This window comes from Sus scrofa, chromosome X (assembly GCF_054392235.1).
Source record: "Sus scrofa isolate SSC_HxYL_T2T_F1_AM1 chromosome X, Sscrofa_HxYL_maternal_Yorkshire_Landrace_v2.0, whole genome shotgun sequence".
Lineage (NCBI taxonomy): Eukaryota > Metazoa > Chordata > Mammalia > Artiodactyla > Suidae > Sus > Sus scrofa.
The window spans coordinates 13,436,932-13,459,923 of record NC_139401.1 but is presented as its reverse complement, the minus strand read 5'-3'; the positions used below and the strand labels follow the sequence as shown (position 1 = coordinate 13,459,923).

General features: G+C 44.3%; 1 long non-coding RNA gene across 2 annotated transcripts in view; it reads right to left on the bottom strand.

Moving 5' to 3' along the window:
* LOC110257721 (uncharacterized) overlaps positions 1-22,992 on the bottom strand; it is a 112,418-nt gene that overhangs the window by 70,855 nt on the left and 18,571 nt on the right. Inside the window, exon 3 of one of the 2 annotated variants that reach the window (XR_014835697.1) lies at positions 7,447-9,047. The exons of the other annotated variant lie outside the window; for it this stretch is intronic. This is a non-coding gene — a long non-coding RNA (uncharacterized LOC110257721). Of the gene's footprint in view, positions 1-7,446; positions 9,048-22,992 lie in introns of those variants that run through there. 2 annotated transcript variants of the gene reach the window in all.

The window sequence follows — 22,992 nt, the reverse complement described above, 5'->3', positions numbered from 1 at the left end:
ATTAAGTGAGCCTTCCATTTCTCAACTAGAAGAAAGACATGGGAATAAAGCACGTCATGCTGTGAGGAGGATGGGAAGGGAAGACAGAAGTAGGAGTAGTTGGGAAAGCTGCCTTGCCCCCAGGGTGCCAGCGTAGGGGGAGACAAAAGTTGACAGCATGCCTTGCACCATGGGGCCACACCCTGCCTCAGCTGGAATCTCATCATTAGTAAGGCAAAGCAGAACTGGGTTAGGTTCTTAAAGGAGTGATAAAGAGTAGGGTAAATGTTGGAGTTCCCATCGTGGCTCAGAGGAAAAGAATTGGACTAGTATCCATGAGGACACAGGTTCAATCCCTGGCTTCGCTCAGTGGGTTAAGGATCCAGTGTTGCCATGAGCTGTGGTGTAGTTGCAGGCGCAGCTCGGATCTGACGTGGCTGTGGCTGTGGCATAAGCCAGCAGCTGCAGCTCCAATTCAACCCCTAGCCTGGGAGCCTCCATATGCTGCGGGTATGGCCCTAAAAAGCAAAAAAAAAGAGAGAGTAGGGTAAATGTTTACAGAGTTTAGAGATGGAAACGCTCTCCTAGGCCAGACTTCTCACAGGCTGAATGAGGGTACAGAGGAAGCACGACTTCTAACTGGGAATCAGGAGTCAAGGCTTCCGGTCCCTGATTGGGTCACTGCATGATCATGAACTTGGTCAAGTCATCTCACTTTCTAGTGTCTTGGTTTTCTTCGTTAAGTGCTTCCCAGACGGAGCTGACATCACAGATGTCTGGGGAACACCTACAACAAAAACTCCCTTAGGGTTGGAGAAAGGGCCCCTTAGTGATCAACCAGTGGTTCTCAGACTTGAATCCCGTGGGGCTTGCTCATACTCAGATCGCTGGTGCCCATTGCCAAAGTTTCTGATCCAGCGGGTCTGGGGTGGAGCCTTGAAAATGGGCATCTCTAACAAGTTCCTGGTGAGGCTGATCCTCCACAATTTGGGGGCCACAGAGATAAACTAAACCAGTTGCTACCCACCCCAGCTGGTCATCAGAACCACCTGGAAAATATCTTAATACAAAAGCACCAGGGCCTCACTCCATACCGAGTGAGCCAGGGACCCTCTGGAGTCTAGACCCTTTGATCCAGCTTTAGATCATGTGATGTTTCTGAGAGGTGGGCCTAGGGCTGGGCTCTTATGGTGAGTGGGATTCAGAAGGTGCAAGGGATGGAGCCAGGGACCCGCCTGAGTCGGGAATCACGGAACCATGACTCAACTCACCTTAGATAAAATTTGCTGACCAATCACCGCATTGAGTTAGTACCTACGGAAGGGAGGGAGATACAATAGGAAAAGAAAAGTGGCTTTTGCCAGAGACACTTGGGAAAGGCCTGAGGAAAGCTCACAAAACGTTCCAGACACTGTCAGTGCTGGCCTGCCAATATTTATTCCTACATTCTTTTGAATTTTTCCCAGGACTGAGTCTAAATAATAATAACAGCTTTCAAATGAAAATACATTGTGGCATAATTTCTAAGGGATGAAATCCAATTGACTGACATCGGAACATAAAGTATGTCCTGAGATGCAGTTTCGTGGAGCGCGTCGTAGAATGTACATCGCATTTTCAGTTGGCATCGCACAGCGCAGATACTGACCTTTCTCAGAGCAGCTCCTGCCAACGATTCAGATATGTGACCTGGAGTTGCCTGGGCCACCTTAAATCATCTGCTAAAACAAAAACAGCAGGCACGAAGATCCTATCACTTCAGAATAAAACAGGATGTATTCACTGGTGGGCTCCAAGAACGTAGGTATCAAGTGGTAAGCCTCTACCATGTGTCATTTCAAAATTCTCCCCAGACTTAACTTGGACCAACTGACAAGCTCCCTTTGTTGCCCCCAACCTTGTGATTGGACTCAACCACCCCAATTGTCTTCTCCACAAATGTGAGTGTTGTGATCATGCAGTTAATGGCCTGGCTATTGGGGTGGGGGGGGGTGCAGTGTTCTCCGTGGTAACCACCATGTTTCATAAAAGTTCTTTTCAAGAAAAGGGTACATGCTTTGAGCTCATGCTGCTATGTACTTTAGCTCTTGCAGCGCTTAGCACAATGCTGAACACAGTGTGGTCACAATTTACTTTTCTTTTTCATTCGAAGGCGTACACACGGAACCAACTGGATGATCCAATTGGTTTACTCACTAATGAGAAAGTGCTGCCCTGAATACGCATCTTGAATGGTTCCCCAGCAACCACAGTCTAGATCAGCATGTCATTCCTGGATTTTTCTTGGGACTCTTTCTTCTTCTTCTTTTTTTTTTTTAAGTCAAAAAAGGAAACATCAAATTTAATTTAAAGAAAAACAACAACAACAGAAATTGTCTGAAAAAACAATGGAGCAAATCAACTCCTGAAAAGGAGTGCTGCATCTTGGTGATCCCATTAGTTGAAGAAAACAAACAAACAAACAAATGCCATTTAGCTTAAGACTTTCTGAGTTATTTGCAAATCGACGTATTTCAGGAGTGGAAGAATTCTTGGTGATTTCTTAATATCAAAATGTATGCAGATTTCTCTTTTGGGTATCTTCTACATTTAAGGAGGCAATCACATGCCATCTCCCGTTTCCACACAGGATAAATTCTTTGTTCCAGGCAACTCTCGAGGGCAGGGTAACTAGCACGACACTATCTCCCCAGACAGAGAGCAGTGGAATATTCCATTTTGTTGATTTATATTGTTCTTCATACATTTCTTCATCAATTTCCACAGCTGTCACAGTTTCTTCCACATCTCCCAATATTATATTTAAGTTCTGATCATAAGCATGTCACCTACCTCGAAGCTCTCTGTCGTTTCTCATTTTCACATAGATTTGCTCATCCAGGCTGAGCCTGATGAGATTCAGGGGCTCTTCTGCAATGTTGGGAGTTTGTTGCTGGTCCACGTCGTCTGCCGTGTTTCAAACCCTGCCTGACTCTCTCTTTTTTTTTCGGTCTTTTTGCCATTTCTTGGGCCACTCCCGTGGCAGATGGAGGTTCCCAGGCTAGGGGTCTAATCGGAGCTGTAGCCACCGGCCTATGCCAGAGCCACAGCAACACGGGATCCGAGCCATGTCTGCAACCTACACCACAGCTCACGGCAACACCAGATCCTTAACCCACTGAGCAAGGGCAGGGACCGAACCCGCCACCTCATGGTTCCTAGACAGATTCGTTAACCACTGCGCCACGACGGGAACTTCTCTTCTTAATCCATGTTATTCTGCAGCCATAGATTAGAGCCATTCTGTGCCTCATAAACGGAGGCAGCTGGGAGCAGGGGAAGGAGGGCTGAGCATGAAATCAGATCTGGGTTTGAGTCTTGACTAACTCTTGGGGTAGCTGGGTGACCCCAGATCTACCAGGTAAGCTCTCCCATTCTGTGTTGCTGTAGCTGAGAAATGTACCGAACAATATCCGACTCAGCCCTGTTTCCTCTCTCCAACTTGACCGTGAGCAACACAAAAGCAAAGACAGGGTTATCTGTCCCTTTGGTCTACTCCATGTGACCTGCCGATCATCCCCAACAAGCTAAGGAAATACTTGCACAACTGGGGTTGGGAGGAAGAAAGGGACAAAGCAAGTCATGACTCTAGGGCTCAGGAGAAATGGAAAACTCAGAATTCTTTCTTTGCCATTTTCTTCCAGTCTGTGTTTACTTGGCCTAAGGACAGAGGATTGCAGCAATGTTTTTGAGTGTCAGCAGGAGGGTGATGTTTGTGCAAGCCAGTGAAACTCAAAAGATGCTCAGAGAGTTTGGAAATCCATGTGCCTGACAACCAGGGAACGAGGCTGCTCCACCAGAGCCTGACACTGCCCATCTTGGAATGCACGAAGGAACACTCGCTGGTAAATGAGGTTTGCTAGGAATTAAACCCTCCGAAGAATGATGTGCTGTGCGAACATGTTGGATATGGATTGTTGTGGTTGTCCTAGGCCCCCAGGAGGGGATTATGGGAAGACTTCGGTTAAACGCCACAGACTAAACCATTTTTCTGCCTTCCCTTGTCAATAGGTCCCATGTGAAGGTTGCTATGGGAAATACTCTCTCCTGAGACAGGAGCCTGGAAGGTTCCAGCAGCAGTGCTATTATGCTCAGGGACAGGGTCCTCTGGGATTTCATCCAAGCTGCAGAAAAATCATCCAAGCTGTAGAAAGACAGCTTCGTGGGCGGGGAGCAGGAAGAGAGTATTTCATAAACAAAACTAACAGAATTGGGTGTTTATTCCCATAAAGTGGTAGGAAAAAAAAAACAAAAAAACAAAACTCAAGAAGGCTATGACTTTGAATCAGCACAACTAACTTTTAAGCTCGCATATGCTCAGGAATGCTTGTGTTTCATCTTGAGAGAGTTCATTTTCTTTTCTTTGTTTTTTGCAAGCAACCTCTATGTTATTACTTTTTATTTTTAAGTACAGAGATTTTTCATGATCATATTCTCACATCTCTCCTTTTTTCACTTTGGAGAGAGTTCATTTTCAAGTCATTTCTTGGGACCGCTAGGCATGAAAAGTAGGCTGCCAGCAGGAAGCCGGTACCATGAGAGGCACCAAGGTCTTTGGAGAGAGCACCATTTTGGGTCAAAATGAATGTTTAACCGGGAGACTGATGACATATGTACAGAAAACTCAGAGCACCCTGGTGAATGGAAGTTGCGACTAACTCTTGGGGCTGAGAAAGGGCTCTGGAACAAACCTACAGCAGTAAGTGGAAGAAAGATCAAGGAAATGCCTTCAGTGGATTTTCTAGAAGCAGAACTTGTGACCCAGGATTTAGATGCCTGGAGTGACTGAGGTAGTGCCCTCAGGAGAAAAGGAACAAGGGAGGCAAGGGAGAGCAAGGCAAGGGTTCCACCGCAGCTTAGCCTCTGTGTGGTCCAACGGGGACCTCTGGAACATGAAGAACACCACAGAGGTCCACCTGAGGCAAGAGGGTCCACCTTTGGGGTCCCCTGCTCTGGGCTGCTGGGAGACAGTGAGGTACATCACCTCCCGGATAAGGCAACTCCCTTTGGCCAGCAAGTATCTGGAGGAAGGGGCAGCTGAGAGCGTTCCGTGGCTGGGGGATGGGCCAGCCCAATAAAGGGGGTGTGAGTGAGGCACCACCAGAACTGACTCTAGTTGCTTATGCAAAGCCACATCTTGGGAAGTGACACGGTCAAGACCAAAACCCATCTCTCAGCCTTGCTGCTGGCTCATCAAGTCCACTTTTTATAATAGCACTACCTACCATTATGCCATCCTTTATAAAGCATTTTCAGAGCTATGCTCTATCTCATACCATGACACCATAATCCTGGGAGAAAGCCAAGAGCAGACATCTGTGTGCCCTTGGCATGGAGGCTTAAAAGAGTGATCTGACCCAAGCTCACATACCTGGAGGTAACACAGGTGAGACTAAACCTTGTTCCCCAGGGCGCCACCTCTCTCACAGGTCAGAAGATACGTGGAACAGTGACGCACCATTTAGCCCTCTATGTCTGTTGACCACAAGGTCACTGTCATCAATTTGATTCTGTCCCATGTCCCTCATATGAGGACCTCCATTTGAGCAGGGGCTCCCTCAAGGAATATTTAAGTTCCTTGTCATATATCGCCAGCCCTGGTGTGAGGTTTCTGGTTTCTATTTCTAACTTTTGATTACCAACTCTTAGTAATAAGAAAAAAATAGTCTATTTTTATAAAATGACTCAGATGTCTCTGGAAGCATTTACAATGCCTGGAATGTTTTAATAATTTCCTGATCTGTATGCAGGAAGGCATTTTAATGTAATAGCTAATATAAAATTCCTCCTCATTGTGGAGTTTAAATTGTGCTTTCTACTCTCTTTGCATTTCAATTTAATCACAGTCGATCCTCTCATGAGCTGAATTTGTGATAACTTCCTCCACCATTTGCGTATTTATGGGGAGCTCTTTCTGCTTATCTTCCTCCTCTATCCCCTTAAGTCGCAGAACCTTTCTCATGATCTAACATCAGGATATCCAGAGTTGGTTCCAAATTCCCCCATGGAATGTTCTCATCTTTTTTTTTTTTTTTTTTTTTTTTTTGGCCACACCCATAGCATGTGGAAGTTCCCAGGCCAGGGATCGAATCTGCGTCACAGCAGTGACCTGAGTTGCAGCAGTCGCAATGACAGACCCTTAACCCACTGAGCCACAAGGGAACTCCTTTTTTTTTTTTTTTTTTTTTTTGCTTTTTAAGGCCACAGATACGACATGTAGAAGTTCCCAGGCTAGGGGTTGCATCTAGAGCTGCAGCTACCAGCCTACACCACAGCCACAGCAACATCAGATCCGAGCCGTGTCTGTGACCTACACCACAGCTCATGTCAGGGTCAGATCCTTAACACACTGAGCAAGGCCAGGGATCAAACCTGTGTCCTCATGGATACTAGCTGGGTTCATTTCCACTAAGCCACAGTGGGAACTCCCAGTTTCTATTTCTGATGAGGTCACCTGCAAAGGAGGCTGTGGAGTTGTGGAGACGGAAGACACTGGTTCTAGACCATGGTCCACCTTGCACTGACCTTGCGATCTTGGAGCAAAGAAGAGCATGGGTGCCTACAATTTTGCAAATCCTTTGACCTAGCAATTATACTTCTTACAGCTATTCTTGGGAAATATTTCAAGATATGCCCAAAGGTTTGGTTATCAGCATGTTTACCACTGCAATTTTTACAAGAAAGAAAAAATTGCTCAGGGACTCCTCAGCCTCCAATAAAAGAGGAATGGTAATATAAAATATATTATATCCAGATAATAAAATAAGCCTCATCTCAAACTTGAATGTCTATCAGAATCTCCCAGAAGTCTTGTTAAACAAAACACAAATTGCTGTGCATCACCCCTGGAGTGTCTGAATATATAAATCTAGGATGGGGTCTGGAATCTTCCATTTCTAGTAAGTTCTAAAGTGATGCTGACTGCTGGTCCAGAGGCTACGTTTTGGGAACCCCTACTATACAAGAACATATCATGGTACAGTCTCTCTCTCTTAGTCTGGAAAGGCAACTTAGGTGACAAAAAGTACTTTAAACCTATCTTTATAAATCAGTGCCAATATTTTAAAAGTTGAATGGTGTTTAAATCTGATTTATATTTTGTAGTATGGTTTGGGGGTAGGGGGACAGTAATTCCCTGCCTCCCTCATTTTTTGCATTGAGTCTGAACTCATAGACCTGGGTTAAAACTCCTCTCAGGCTGACATCTGCTGTGTACGATATTGAGCAAATTAGCTAACCCACAACAGCCACAACTTCCTTGACTAGAAACAGATAATGACACTTTGGGAAATATCTGGATTATTAAGAGAAATAATACAGCACTCATGTATACCTTCATTTAACAAATATCTTCAGAATTCTTACAGTGCTCCGGACACTGCACTGGGGAAAGAAGGTAAAATGATGATGAAGCCTCAAGGTCTTGAGTTCATGCAAGTTCAAGTTTATCAAAGGAAACGGACATTCAACTAGCCCCCCTCATTTTTTCCCCTGTGCAGATATACTTCAATGAAAGCACATCTTAAAATAATCCCAATTTTTCACATCCCTGAAGCAAGTCAAGCCCCCGCTGCAGCATGGCACATCTTGGACCTGTAGACGTGGCCCTGTCTCAACCTGGATGAAGGTTTCTTGCTGCTTGATAGAAGGCATGGGAAAACTAAAATGTCCAAAGCCCCGTGGCAAAGGGAGTCTGGATCCTTATAGAAATCTCCAGGCACAGCCCAAGGAGAGAGAAAAGTACCACCCACCCACCCCCCAGAAACGTGCTCAAGAACCTGGAAGTAAATGCTCCTTGTTCCATCAATGAAGGCACAGGAGGCAAACTTCCTGCTGTGACCCAACGCAAACAAGGTATTGAGATCCTGGGGCCACATTGTCTAAAACCCACAGCCTTCCAGGGTCAGGCTTTACCCCAGGGGTATTCTGCTCGTACAGAGCCTTGGAGCTGTGGTTGTGAAAGAAACTGACCAGCCCTGTGCCCTGTGTGAGAGGCCCCCAGGAAATGGTTTATGACCACAGAGCCTGGCCTTTCTGGCAGCTGCTGCCTTCTCAGCCTCCCTCTTGGCCAAATCTCTGGCTTTATCTCATGATAACTGAGTATGTTTACCCAACCTGCACTGTACCTGGAGGTGCTGCAGGCAGTGGCTGTGTTTTCCTGCCCTCACTCCAATCTCTGGGCCTCAAAAGAAAAAGAGGGGGAGGAGAGGGAGGAAGCTGGCTCAAACCTTTTGAAAAGCAAACCCTGTAAAATTCCAACAGCAAAAAGAAAGAAAACAAAGAAAAGAGAGAAGGAGAAAGCAAGAAAGAAAAATCACTCTATTTTAGAAGGACACCATTTTCCTCTAGGTATCTTAGGCTTTGTATGACCTGGCATCTCTTGAACTTCCAGAAGAAAGTTGTAAAAATGCTCACCAAACATGACCACAGAAGGAAGGAAACAAAACTCATGGTCAGTAGAAACCAAGGTAATATAAATTCTATAGCATTTCCATTTAAGGGACTGTTAATACCTAAGTGAAAATTGCAGCGTAAAAGGAACCTTCACCATGTACTTTTATGAAAGACAGAATCTACTCTGAAAGTCCTCTAGAAAACAATTAAAAAGATAACCAAAGAATTCTTTAAAAAATTTTTGAGCTATAACTCACCTCACAAAATTTACTCTTTTAAAGTCTATCACTTAGTGGTTTTTAGTATGTTTACCAAGTTAGACAACCGTCACCACTTTCTAATTCCCGGACAATGTCATCCCCCCCAAAATACACTCCATGTTTATTAGTAGTCACTTCCCACCTCCCCGTCCCCAGCCCCTGACAATGACTAATCGGTTTTCCAGTTCAATGTCCTTGCTCATTCTGGGCATTTCATGTAAGTGGAATCACATAATATGTATTCTTTCATGACTGGCTTCCTTCACTTAGTATAATGTTTTCCAAGTTCATCCACATCATAGCATGTATCAGTATTTCATTCCTTTTTATGGCTGATAATTGTCCATTTTATGGATAGACCTCATTTTATTGATCCTGGAAGAGATAAGCCACAGTTGGTTAATGATTCATCTGCCTGGGTGGTCAGTGGTATTTACAATTTAGTGTAAAAAAAAAAAAGTATTATATTAAAAGGTGTGTTTAAACAATACAGCCTGCTTTGGGCCAGGCCTCCAGGCATCCACTTAGTAAGTGTTCATTTAGTCACCTGAACTGAAAGAACGTCCCTGACAGAAGGCATGTGATCCTCTGCCCTGTATCTATGAAGCTCGGTTTTTTTCTTTTTTAAACTCAGCAAAGTGCTAAACTAGGAGGTAAACACAGCCCATTTTCAAGTGCAAAATGTCACGCAAAGTATATTCAGATGTTGAGATATTCGAGGAATTGAATGTTAAATACTCTAGTCAAACCAGAGAAGATTTACAGATGGCAAACAAGCATATGAAAAGACGGTCCACCATGTATGTTATCCAGGAAATGCAAATTAAACCCCTGAGAATCCACTACACTCCTATGAGGATGGCCAAAATTTGGAAGAATGATACCACCAAATGCTGGCGAGGACATGGAGCAACAGGAACCCTCATCCATTGCTAGTGGGAAAGCAAAATGGTGCAATCTAGCAGTTTCTCACAAAACTAAGCATACTTTTACCATACGACCCAGCAACTGTGCTCCTTGGTATTTACCCAAAAGAGTTGAATACTTATGTCTACACAAAACCCTGTGCACAGATGGTTATAGCTGCTTCCTTCATAATGACCAAAATTTGGAAGCAACCATTTGACCTTCAGTAAGTGAGTGAATAAAATTGTGATACATCTAGACAATGGATTATTATTCAGGACTAAAAAGAAATGAGCCATTAAGCCATGCCAAGTCATGGAGGAACCTTAAAGGCCTATTACTAGGTGAACGAAGCCACTCTAAGAAGGCTACAAACTTGAAGATGCCAACTACATGATACTTTGCAAAAGGCCAAGGTGTGGAGACGGTGCAAAGGTCAGTGGTGACCAGGGTTTGTGGAGGTGGCGGGGATGGTAAGTAGGAAATAATGAAGCACAGAGGATTTTTAGGGCAGTGAGACTACTCTGTATGATGCCACAATGGTGGATACATGTCACTGTGCATTTGTCCAGATCCACAGAATGGGCAACACCAGGAGAGAATCCTAATGGAACATACGAACTCTGGGTGATGATGGGTCAATGTAGGTTCATCAGTTGTAACAAACCACTCTGGGGGTGTTGACAGTGGAGGAGGCTCTATGGGGTGGGAGGTGGGGGCAGTAGGTATATAGGAAATCCCTGTACCTTCCCCTCAGTTTTGCTCTGAATGTCAAAGTGCTCAAAAAATAGCATATATTACAACAAAATTCTGGTAGAATCCTTGGCACTGAGCATGTGCTTGTAAATACTTGCTGACAACCAAGCCATTTTCTCTCCCATTCGTTGGTCTCCTCCCAGTAAGACCTTTAACCCTGAAATACTACACCCCCATGTGAGGAGTGTGAGGGTTTCTGGACCACAAGTTTTAACTCAGCACCTTGGGATCAAGTTCTCCTTGGCCATACACCTGTTTGGGACTCAATTTCCTCACCTGAGAAGTGGGGAGATAGCTTAGGTCATCTCTAAGATCTGTGAGCTGGGTAGGGTCTGAGAGAAGCCAATGTCTAACATTAACTCCGTGACCTCTGTCTGTCTCCACCCCAAAGGCTATGTCAAACCCAGTAACCATATTTTTCAAATCAACATGCAGGGTTTATTATCCAACAAAGGATTTTGTTTAACGTCTGAGGAATTGTCTGGGCTCCCTACGTCCATATATGTTCCCTAGAGGAAAAGTGAAATGTTTAGAAATACATAAATAAGTCAGATCTCTCATCTTCTCATTCGGAGTAACCACAAAGCTATTTTTCCACCTGGCCTTTTGGAAATCAATTATTTCCGGGAGTTCCCGTTGTGGCACAGCAGAAACGAATCCAAAAGGTAACCATGAGGTTGCAGGTTTGATCCCTGGCCTCCCTCAGTGGGTTAAGGATCCAGCGTGGCTGTGAGCTGTGGTGTAGGTCGCAGACGCGGCTCGGATCCCACGTTGCTGTGGCTCTGGCGTAGGCTGGCGGCTACAGCTCTGATTAGACTCCTAGCCTGGGAACCTGCATATGCCGGGGGAGTGGCCCTAGAAAAGAAAAAGAAATTAATTATTTCCGAGTCTATCTTCTTCCCTAGACTGTGATTGCCAAGTGTTTTATCTTCTCAAAGCCTGGAACTTAATAGGTACCCATTAAATTTTTGATTTAATGAATCAGTTAAGTTCGCATGGCTGTTTTAAATTCCATGCTGTTTCTATAATTTATGGGAATAACAGGGCTCAGTGAATTGAGAACAGCCACTCCATGTCAAGAACCAACTTTACTTTGGAGCCCTAATTAAAAGCTTGATTTTGAAAAGTTGGCCATTGAAGACCATGTTTATAAAAAAACTCCTTTTTGGAGGGAGGGCCAGAGAGAGGATTACAGAGGCAACTGTTGTTCCAGTTAGGAAAGCCAGGCCCCAGAATTTAGAGCCTCTGGGCTTTCATAGAGAAGGTGGCATTCAGTGAGTTATCAAACTTCAAACTTTTTCAGACACAGTTCTTTTCTCTTCTAAAAAGAAGACTAATTTTCTTTTTTAAGCAGTTTTAGGTTCGAAACCAAACTGAGAGGAAGTAGCGATTTTCCCCAATCTCCCTGCCCCCACAGGCACACGGCCTCCGCTGTGACCAATGGCACCCAGCACAGTGATGCATTTGTCACCACTGATGAACCCACACTGACACATGTTCATCACCCAAAGTCCGCAGTTGACCTTAGGACTCATCACTTGCTGTTCCATGTACATGGCATTGCTTCATGCTGGGTTTAGCCACAGGTCATTGAAAACCACATTTGAGTGGCTGAAACCTAGAGGAATTTCTCATTTAACAGGAAGTTTGGAGATCAGCAGGCATCGAGAGTCAGATCAAAGAGCGCTACCCTATCAGAGCTGGAGCCATGTCCCTGCACATCTCCTTTCTCTCACTTTCCAGGTTCTAAGCACCACTTAGGTATGCAAGGCAGGAGGACTATGGGGCGAGAAGAGGGAAAGGCCACACAGGCTAGCTCAGTCTCTTGTTATCACAGAAGCAACAGCTTTCCAGAGTTCACTCCTGTCCCCAAAAGACTTCTTGGGTCTCTCTGCCTGAATTCGGTCACAAGAGGGTCTGAAGACCAGAGCTGGGCATGCTGCTTCTGTAAACACTATTGAGGTTCTGTGAGCATGAACAAAGAGATGAATGGATGTTGCCATGCACGTCATGTATTTGTCACACACACTCCTAATGACCAACAGCTATGTGGCTCTTCCCAGGATGTGACTTAGTGGATACGAAGCATCCGTTTCAGTTGGCATCCAGGATCGGGTAGCTTTTCATGATAATAATAACCACATTGACTATAATAAACTTTTTTTTTTTTTTTTTCTTTTTGGTTGTGCCCATGGCATGCACAAGTTCCCAGGCCAGGGATCATACCCGAGCCATAGTGACACAACATCAGAGCCTTAACCACTAAGCTACCATGGGACTCCACAACAAACACTTTTAACATACAATTTTTATTCATCCTTAAACAATTCTGCAGAGTAGGTAAGTTAAGTCTTACCCACTGTGCAGATGAGGAAACTGAGATACAGCAGGTGCAGTTACGTGTACATAGCAGACACAGTACTGGAATCAAACTCTTGGGCCTCCAAAGCTTAGGTCCAGAACTGCAATTCTGGAGTTTCCATCATGGCTCAGTGATAAAGAATCCAAGTAGTATCCACAAGGATGCGGGTTCCATCCCTGGCCTAGCTCAGTGAGTTAAAGATCCGGTGTTGCCATGAGCTGTGGTATAGGTTGCAGAGGCAGCTCAGATCTGGTTGCTGTGGCTGTGTTCGTAGGCCAGCAGCTGCAGCTCTGATTTGACCCCTAGCCTGGGAACTTCCATACGTGGTGGGTGCAGCCCTGAAACGGAAAACAAAACAAAACAAAACAAAAACCCTGCAATTTTGTGTCTGCCCGCTCAGTCAGTTTTGCGTATTGGACCCTCGTTAAGGGCACGGGACTTCAGAAATTGAGCAACAAAGTGGGTCAACTCAAGTTAGGAGCCTGGGGAAGGCAATGAGTCTGTCTGTGGTTCCCTCTGCCGGAGGTGGCTGAAGGGCTTCGGTTTTGTTCACAGCAACATTCCCAAGAACCTTCTGACTGTAAGCAGGCTGAGGAACTGTGGCCAGCTGTGGGCAGTCGCGCCACTCAGAACCTCAGATGGCAAAAGAACATGGGCACACAGTCCCCTACAGATTGCTGGCCTACCATTTAGTGCGCTGCGGGGCAAAGAGGAGGCCACCTCTGACTTGGATGCATGGCCAAAGCTTGCTGTGAGAAGACAAACCCTTCAAGATCTCTTTTTTTGAGATAGCAGGGTTTTCTTTCCTTGCTAAAGCTTTTCATGACATAGGACTTTAGGGAGATTAGAAGGGGCTTTCAGAGGCGGGATCCAGATGGCGGAGGAGTAAGACGTGGCGCTCACCTTCTCCCACAAACACATCAAAACGAAATTTTGCATGAAGCACCGATTTGCACAGAACATCTACTGAACGCTGGCAGAAGACTTTAAACCTCCAAAAGGGGCAAGAAACCCTTCACATAACTGGGTAGAAGAAAAGGGGGGCGGGAGAAGAAGGGGATTTCAGAGACCAAGACCTGTAAAACCCCCTTCTGCTGAGCTTCAGACAGAACGCCCTATGTGTGACCCAGTGAGGGACAGTTATACAAAGCTTGGAAATAGGAAAAAGGATGACAAGATGTCCTTTCAAAGTCATACCGAAGTACTGTCTGCTGAGCCATGAGTATTTAATTCTCTACAGAAATGTACCTTTCTTTGGCTTACTATGTACTGTTGATTAGGACCGGACTCCACTGAGTTAGATATTAACACAGAGACTGATAACTTACAAATGATTTCTGTCCAGTAGAATTGCCAACGATTTCTCATTGGTAAAAACGATAACCTCAAAGGTGAGAGGAAATGAAGCAGCTTTCTATCTATCTTTGCAATCATATTTTCACATTCTTTTTTTCCCACCAACTCTGTACCCATCATTCTCTCCTGTACCCTGGTTTCTTCATTCATGAATTAAACATGGCTTTGATAACGTTCTCCCAATATTTGTATAAAGGTCCTATTTCTAGGCTTTTGAAGTTTGCTCTGGTGATTTTTAGAGAGAGAGAATCAACTATAGTTTAAAGAACTTAGCCATGTACAGATTTTAAACTGCAAGGAGGAAAATCCCACTGGGGGAATATGTGCTTGTTAACTTGATCCTTGGCTTCAGCTGTCCATAAACCCTGTCTAGAAGCTGTTCCTCACAGTGTGCGGGCGTTGGATTTCAGAACAAAATAAAAAATAAACAAAGCAATGCATAATGAGAAAGCCCTATGCATACAAATGAATGAACATAGAAATTACAGTTTTAGAAAGGAAATGGAATCTGGAGGTGGTGGCCACCCGGAGAGGTCCCTTCTTGCTTCTAAATGCTGTCTCTCCACAGGTACTTGCTTGCTTTCCAAGGCCAGAGCTTATTTTCAAGGCCATGTGCACTAGATGAAATTTCTCGTATGAAGAAAAACAAACTGCATCGAGCATATTTTAGCCTTATCTCCACAGCAATCATTTCCTCCTCCAGGGAGAGGACATGCATTGCAAAGATCCAGAAGCCAGTGCCTTCTCAAATAGACACCAACGTGCAACAACTTTTACTTGTCCCATTTGAGGCCTTGAATCCACCAACAGGGGACTTGTTGAGTTGCAAGTTCTAGAAACAACTGCTTGTAATCTAGTGACCAAGGATTACAAGGACATTTATGTCTTTATTTGTTTATTTATTTATTTCACTATTATTTTTGGCCATGCCTGTGGCATGCATAAGTTCCCAGGCCATGGCTATAACCCATACCACAGCAGCAACCTGAGCCACAGCAGTAACAATGCTGAGTCCTTAACATACTGAGCCACCAGGAAACTCCTTTTAAAAAGAACTGGTTGATTTATTTATGGTATTTCTTTATTTTAACCATCCACTACGAGCTGATATATAGTGGAGTATTTGAGGAAAAAAAATATTTCTTATTATTTATGGTATACCTAAATGCGTGTGTATGCGTGCATGCCTGTTTGTAAGAGGGCTCTTGTTTGATGCTACTCTTCAGTTTGGGTGCTTCTCCTGAAAGTTAAACAGAGATCAGTGTGTTTTGTTGATAAATTTGTTACAAAAATAGTAACCACCTAGACCACATCATCACATGAGTTCCTGCTTCCCTGACCACATATTTCCACTGCCAAAGGCAAATTCACAGGGGGCCCTTGGGAGTATCGGAACAATTGGTGTAACTCCAAGAGTGATATTCGTCCAAGAGTGATAGTCCTTCCGGATAAACATTGAATCCCTGAAATTTCCAGGGTAACTTCTACCAAATGGGCTACAGGAAAGAGCTCTGGGGTCATCCATGTCGGAGTTGATATTACAGCAGGCTCTAAGCAACACAAATGCCTATAAATAGTAAGCCCACATGACAATATTGTCATTTAGGTCTGCAATCTATTGACTGTCTCTGTCACAGAGATACATTCTGGATCCTTAACCATTTTCCCTCTGCTTCAAAGAGAAATACTACCAACTATATACGTAACCACAGGACATTTCTATAAATCATTGGTTTTGCTTAACATAGGGCCTTCATTTCTCAGACTAAAAATAATATTTTATGTATTACATTATATTCTTACATGTCAACTGGTAGGAAGTCACATATATGTCAGGGAATCCTTGCATTGTGTCTGTTCCAAGGCAATGGGTTCATTGCCTTCTCTCATACCACTGTCCTACCAATGCAGTAACATTATCTTTAAAAGATATTATCAATTTTTTTTAATCTTAAAAACAAAAAATTTTTAAAATAAAAATAAATAATAAATAACAAAATTTCAATTAAAAAAAAAAAGATGTTAGATGGATCTATCATCATTCCTTCCAAAGAGCCATCACTCGATACTGGTGACGACTATTTCTTCTATTAAGAGCTCCGAAAATCAAACCTTGGGGAAAACATTTTTTTTTTCTTTTTTGGCCACCCTGTGGCATATGGAGTTCCTGGGCCAGAGATCAGACCCGAGCCATAGTTTCAACCTAAGCCACAGCTGCAGCCATGCTGGGGATCAAACCTGCTGCAGAGACAATGCCCAATCTGTTGCGCCACAGTGGGAACTCCAAACCTTGGATCATTAAGCGAGGCTCTTTTCCATTGGCCACCGGTATTCAGAATCCCAATTCTGATCTTCAGTCTTTTGATGCCCATTTCATTTTCTGAATCCTCAATGGTGGGTTAGTTTTGTCAGTTTCTAAGTTATCTCTTGTTCTAATAAGCAGACTCAGAAATCTTTACAAATATCTTTACAAATACTACCACTCATAAATTTTGAAAAGACTTGGAAAATCAAACCACTTGAAGTATGTCAAATGATTCTCATCAAAACTACGCCTGAGGTAACATTAGGTAATATTACTTAAACGTAAGGTAACATTCCCATCCATCCCTGTTGAATATTTCCTTCTCTTTTCTAGAGACACCAGACCTTCCTTGTTTCAAAGGCTTTTTTATTGAAATAACCATGTTAGATCTTTTGTTTCCCCTCTGATCTAGGACATAATTATTCACTCCCAATTTTCTTCTTTTTGCACAGTATTCTCTTAAATAATTACTAGGCGGGATAAGATGGCCTTGCGATTTGTTACATATCCCCCCAAGGCACAGTCTTCTGAAAAATCAAACTCTAGTTGTGAAATGGCTTCTGACCATATTTTTCTTCAAATGGGAAGATCAATTATATAATCATCTCTGGCACAACTTCTGACTCCTTTTGCAATATCATTCTTTATATGACTCAATCAAGAAAAATAATAGTTTACTTCCTTTTTCCACAGTCACCTCCCACGCAGAATAAAGTTACTATGGGCTATGAGACCAAAATGATCCAGGTTTTTTGGAGACCCTCCCACTCACCAAAATCTCCTAGCAGCCTTTCCTATTTTTTTTTTTTTTTTTTACTTTTCCTACCACTGTAAGATGAAATGGTAGCAAACAAAACAAAACACACAATGGCATTATTGAAGGCTTCTCTAATCAAATTTGTACTTCGATGAATTCTTCAAGTTTTAAGTTTTTCAAACACGTGTGAGAGCTTAACATTTCTTTCAAAAACCTGGACCAACAGTCCTTTGTAAGTTTTTTCCCCATACAAAAGGTTTATGTATGTGACTTTCTGTCCATTTGGTTTCTCAGACTCCATGTTGTGTGAGCTACTTGTTCTCTCTTAGTAATGCTTTGGATCTATGGAAGGATTCTTTCATTGTGAAACTTGCACACAGCATAGTTTTTGTTTTTCATTTTCTGAAATCACCGGAGATGCTGGTTACATCAGGGTTGTGTGCTGGTCCCTTCTGTCTTTCTTTTTTTTTTTTTCTTTTCTTTGTGGGGAGGGTTACACCCATGGCTTGCAGAAGTTCCTGGACAAGGTATGGAACCCACACCACAGCAGCCATAACACCAGATCCTTAACTGAGTGAGCCACCAGGGAACTCCTCTCTTAGCTTCTTGAATTAGCTCATCCCAATATTCTAACCTCCATGATGGTAGAGACTGCTTCTCTCTGGCTTCCGCTGTATCTCTTAATACCTAGCCTAGGACCTAGTAGATTATAGTGCTCAATCTGCATTCATGGACATAAGGAATTAGTCCCTTCCCCTAAAGATCATGGATAGAGTATGAGCCACCCGTTTGTTTAAAGGATCTCAAAGTGCAGCTAAACTTTGCTGGGCCAGGGTGTAGAGATAGAAATCTGGAGGTTTTGGGTGTCCTAACCCCCCCTGGCTATGCCATGAAGGCCAATGACATTCTGCTCAGGGAGAGTTTAAATGCCCACATAAAAAGGGTCAGCTGACGATTCAGAGGTTGACCGATTCCCTGAGTCCCATCCATGGGCTCTAACTTAAGAGCCTCTTGTCTCAACTGTCCATGAATGATTACCTGTGATGAGACAATGCCCAGGACCAAGAGCCCACAAAGGGGGCTTCCTGAGTGGTGGCAGTGTGGGGAGCTGAAACAGAGACCTAGAGATCACTGCCAGCCAAGGAAGGCCATGGGCAGACTGTGAAGGGCTGGGGGCAGAGGGCAAGCTTAAGAAAGTCTGTGGAGGAAGAAAAAGTGGGGAGATAAGGCTTACTCAGCACAGAAGTCTTCCCTCAAACATACACTGTAAGCAAGATTCCTGGGGTGCCCTCCAGTTGAGCTCTGCTGTCTAAGAGGAAACTGACATGTGCAACTGCCCCAGGTCTGGGAACCTAATGCCCAGTGTCTCCGCCTTCCACTTCCCAAGCCAAGTGGGTCATCGGCTGCAGCCTTTCTGTGCAGAGTGGAAAGGAGAGACAATTAGCGGGAAAAATGAAAATCTAATTCAATTTGTCAACTTTTTTTTTTTTTTTAGGGCTGCAGCCCCGGCATATGGAAATTCCCAGGCTAGGGATCAAATCAGAGCTGCTGCTAGCCTACACCATAGCCACAGCAACGCGGGAGCCAAGCCACATCTGTGACCTACACCAAAACATGCGACACCGGATCCTTAACCCATTAAGCGGGGCCAGGGATCGAACCCGTGTCCTCATGGATTACTAGTCGGGTTCGTTACTGCCGAGCCACAACAAGAACTCCAACTTTTCCTTTTTATGTTGGCCACACTCGCAGCATGCAGAACTTCCTGGGCCTAAGATCAAACCCCCACCACAGAAGTGACCGTGCTGGATCCTTAACCACAAGGCCACCAGGGAACTCCAACAATTTGTCACACTTTGCTCTAGCATCTACTTTGTTTTGACCAGGCTAGGAGCTAGGGATAAAGCAGGGACACTTTCCTCTCGGAGTGCACATGGCCCCATGTCCTGTGTTTCAGAAGTCGGGAGAATGATGAGTGCATCAACAGTCCTGTGTGCCCCTCAGCACCCTCCTGTAAGAGCAGTGGTATACCATCAGGGGCAATTTTGTCCCCTAGGGGACGGTGGGCAACGTCAGAAAACAATTGTGGTTGTCATAACTGGAGGCAGGAGAGAAATGTCTAGCAGCATCTCTGGTCTCCACCCACTAGTTTCTAGAAGTCTCTCTCTCCTGCCTCCAGTTATGACAACCACTAAGACCCATCCAGCCCGAGATGTCAGCAGCGTAAGAGGCTCTGTGCATTTTCAACAGCTGATCACCTATGTTCACTGCCTCCTGGGTTGCTTGATGTGTGATGGGAATGAAGGGTTCTACCACGAGAATAACCAACAGGGAGAACACACAATTCCCCGGGCATGGTCTTCAGAGGAAGAATTCCACCTGCTCCCCCATGTCGTGGCAGCCGAAAAGTACCCAAGATGCAGCGACACAGCCCCGGGAGCTTTGTCTTTGGGGTAGGTGGCATCAGAAGGTGCACGCAGGGAATACACCAGCACGATTAAAATCCATCTGAGCCAAACATCATCAGATCAGAAGAGAGAGTAATTGTGGGACCAGCGGTGCCGTGTCCCTCATCCTGAGCGACACGGAAATGGCTTTTGCATCATGGCTGTTCCCTGCCTGCCGCCGAGCAGTGCAGCCAACTAGGAAAGGCTGGGATTCCCTTACATGTTGTTTCCACTGGGGACAGGAATTTGAAGGGCCTGGAGCTCTGGAGTCCTCTGGTCCATAAGCCCAAACTGCTTGCCTGGATTTGAAGATGACTGTGTTTCTCTCTTTTGCGTTTTTGTTGTTGTTGCTGTTTTGTTTTGTTTTTTGGGTTTTGTTGTGCTTTTCAGGGCTGCAATATATGGAAGTTCCCAGGCTAGCGGTCAAATCGGAGCTGCCAGCCTACACCACAGCCACAGCAAGGCAGGATCCAAGCTGCATTTTCAACCTGCACTGCAACTTGCAGCAACATTGGATTCTTAACCCACTGAGCGAGGCCAGGGATCGAACCAGCGATCTCATGGATACTCGTCAGGTTCTTAACCAGCTGAGCCACAACAGGAACTCCTCTCGCTTTTTTTTTTTTTTTTTTTTTGGCCGCACCGGTGGTATGCAGAAGTTCCTAGGCCAGGGATCAAATCTGAGAACCTGAGCCACAGCAACACCGGATCCTTAACCCACTGTGCACCATGAGATGGTGCTTCTCTTTCAATCAACTTTCTTCAGAGCCTACGTCACTGAGAGCCACAAGGACGTGGCAGCTACATGTACCTCTTCTGTTTCTTTTTCATTCTGTGAACTGGCAATTAAACAGACACTGAAGAGCTTGGCCTTTTTGACACTGCTGCTTTGCTCCCTTAGCCTTCTTGCCCTTTTTCTTCTTTCTTCTAGGACGCTCTGCTTTTAGAGTTCTAACACCCAGGGACATCCGTGATCCTGCAGGGTGTTGGGACAGGGCTTGAATTCTTGGGAGCACTGTCCCCAAGCAGGGGAAGCACCAATGTCAGAGATCTGAAAGCTTATGGGGAATGTTCATCCTTCCTCTCCCTCTTCTGACAGAGCCTTTATGTCCCAGTGCCCCCACCCACGGCGCAACAGGACATAAGCAAATTACCTGAAGAGGAGCTAACCACTGTTCTCATCCCTCCATCCCAGCACCTTGCCTCCTGGAAAGAGTGCAAGGCATTGGTAGTGGTTCTGAGTCAATGTGACTTTTTTTTTTTTTTGGCTGCACCTGTGGCCTGTGAAAGTTCCTAGGCCAGGGATCGAACCAGCGCCACAGCAGTGACAATGCCGGATCCTTAATCACTAAGCCACCAGGGAACTCCAGAGTTGATGCGATTTTAATGGAATACAAAACCAAGTCCAAAAGTGATTCTGAAGTTTCTTACCGACCCTCTGCCCAAATAATCTCTTTGAGTAGAAATACATTAATAATATGGGGTCCCAAAGATACATTCTGGTTAATAGACTTACTCTACCTGTCTCCAATCTGTCAGATGAACAATTAGGTGATGGTTTACAGAAGCTAGAAAAGAAGAGCCCCAGGCTACAGGGCCTATGGACTGGGCTTGAAGTTAGCGTTACAAAGGGGAGGGCTAAACAGATGAGGTGTTTGTAGACCACGGGAGAAATTCCTGCAGCGAAGGCTGTGGAGGTTAATGTGTATGATGATAGTGGAATGGAATCTGAAAGGTAATTGTGCCTGATGTGAAAAGAAATATACAGGAGTTCCCTGGTGGTCTAGTGGTTAGGATTCAGTGCTTTTACCTCTGCAGCCCAAGTTTGATCCCTGATCTGGGAACTGAGATCCCACATTGCCACTGCATGTCGTGGCCAACAAAACACACACACACACACACACAAGAAAAGTAAGCTTAGAATATCTGAAAGGAGAGTAGAATAATTGTGTACACTCAAAAAGCACACCTGCATTGTTGAAGGTGCATATTACAAAGACAAATTCTACATGAACTCCTCCATGAAAAGCCCCCCACTATGTTCTTGTAGCTATAATGTGAACAAACCAAAGGGCTAAAGAGCTGCCCCATGAGCCCTGATTATCATCATTATTCCTAGAATAAAAGTACATAGTTGAGAAGGTTTCAGCGAAATGAATGGTTCAGAATATATTCTTCTGCAGAAAATTATAGCTTACATTTCCAAAGTCTTGCTATGACTATGGTCAGCCCTCAGAGCTAAAAGAAATAAATACAAGATGAGGGCCCACTAAAGGAATTCAAACAAACAGGGAAGTTGAGCTACTTGAAGTTGACACAGGAAGTTGATGGTTTCACATTCACAAACTAAACAGCCCTAGGAAATGAGGATGTATTACATGCTGAAACATGGAAAAAAAAACATTTGCAGACCACTCCGAACCCTTCCTGGCACACAGCTTTGGTTTCCTTTAAAGCTGCCGTCAGAAACAGCCGGAAATTTGGAAGTCCATTTTACATCTAAGTCTTATCATCACAATATATGAGAATGTTGCCTTTGGCTGGCCTCATAGAACTAACAGAGAGGTCAGCAGACTAGGTATGTTTTCATTCAGCCTGAAATCTTCAAAATGTTTTTACATTTTAAATGGTGAAAAGAAAAGTCCAAAGGACAATAATATTTTTGGAAACATGAAAATTAATAGAAATCCTAACATTGGGTTCCCTGAATAAAGTCTCTTTGGAACACCGCCTCGCCTAAGTGGTTACCGTATTGTTCCCAGCTGCTTTTGAGCTACAAGGCAGAGTTGAGGCTTTTCAACAGAGACTCTCATAGTCTGCAAAGGCAACAATATTTACTACCTGGCCCTTTACAGGAAAAGGTGGCCGATCTCTCCTCTAATAGATAAAGACCAGCTAAATCTGAAAGTAAAAGTCCAAAAACAAAAACAAAAACAAAAAACAAAAAAACCCACAAACACCCAACAGTATGGAGGAAAATGCCTTATTGATGAGTGGATCTGCATAAGCTGCACTTGAACCTTTCCTGCACACCTGCCCTTGCACCCATGACATCCTAGCCACCTCTGATTGAAGAAGGCACCCTTCCTGCAAAACCTTGTCTGCCTTTCTGTTGCGTGACCTGCGTAAAGCTCAGGTGTGGTTTGAAATTTCATGCGCAAAGTGGGAAGCAGTTCTGATTTTAGCTGGTTGAGGTTACCTAGGTTACACAACAAAGCAAAAAGAGCTGAACTATCTGTGTAGATGAAAAACAAATGTATGCGGAGAGGGAGCAATCGGTTTTCAGAAGAAAGAGCAATGTTCTTTTCGATGGAGCTCCCCATTGAGAATGAGCTCCTTGGTGGTAAATGAAGGGAAAGGATTGGGGGGCGAGGGGCTGGCTATTGTGAGTCCCAGCAGGACTTCTGAACAGCTAACAGAGTAGAAACTTT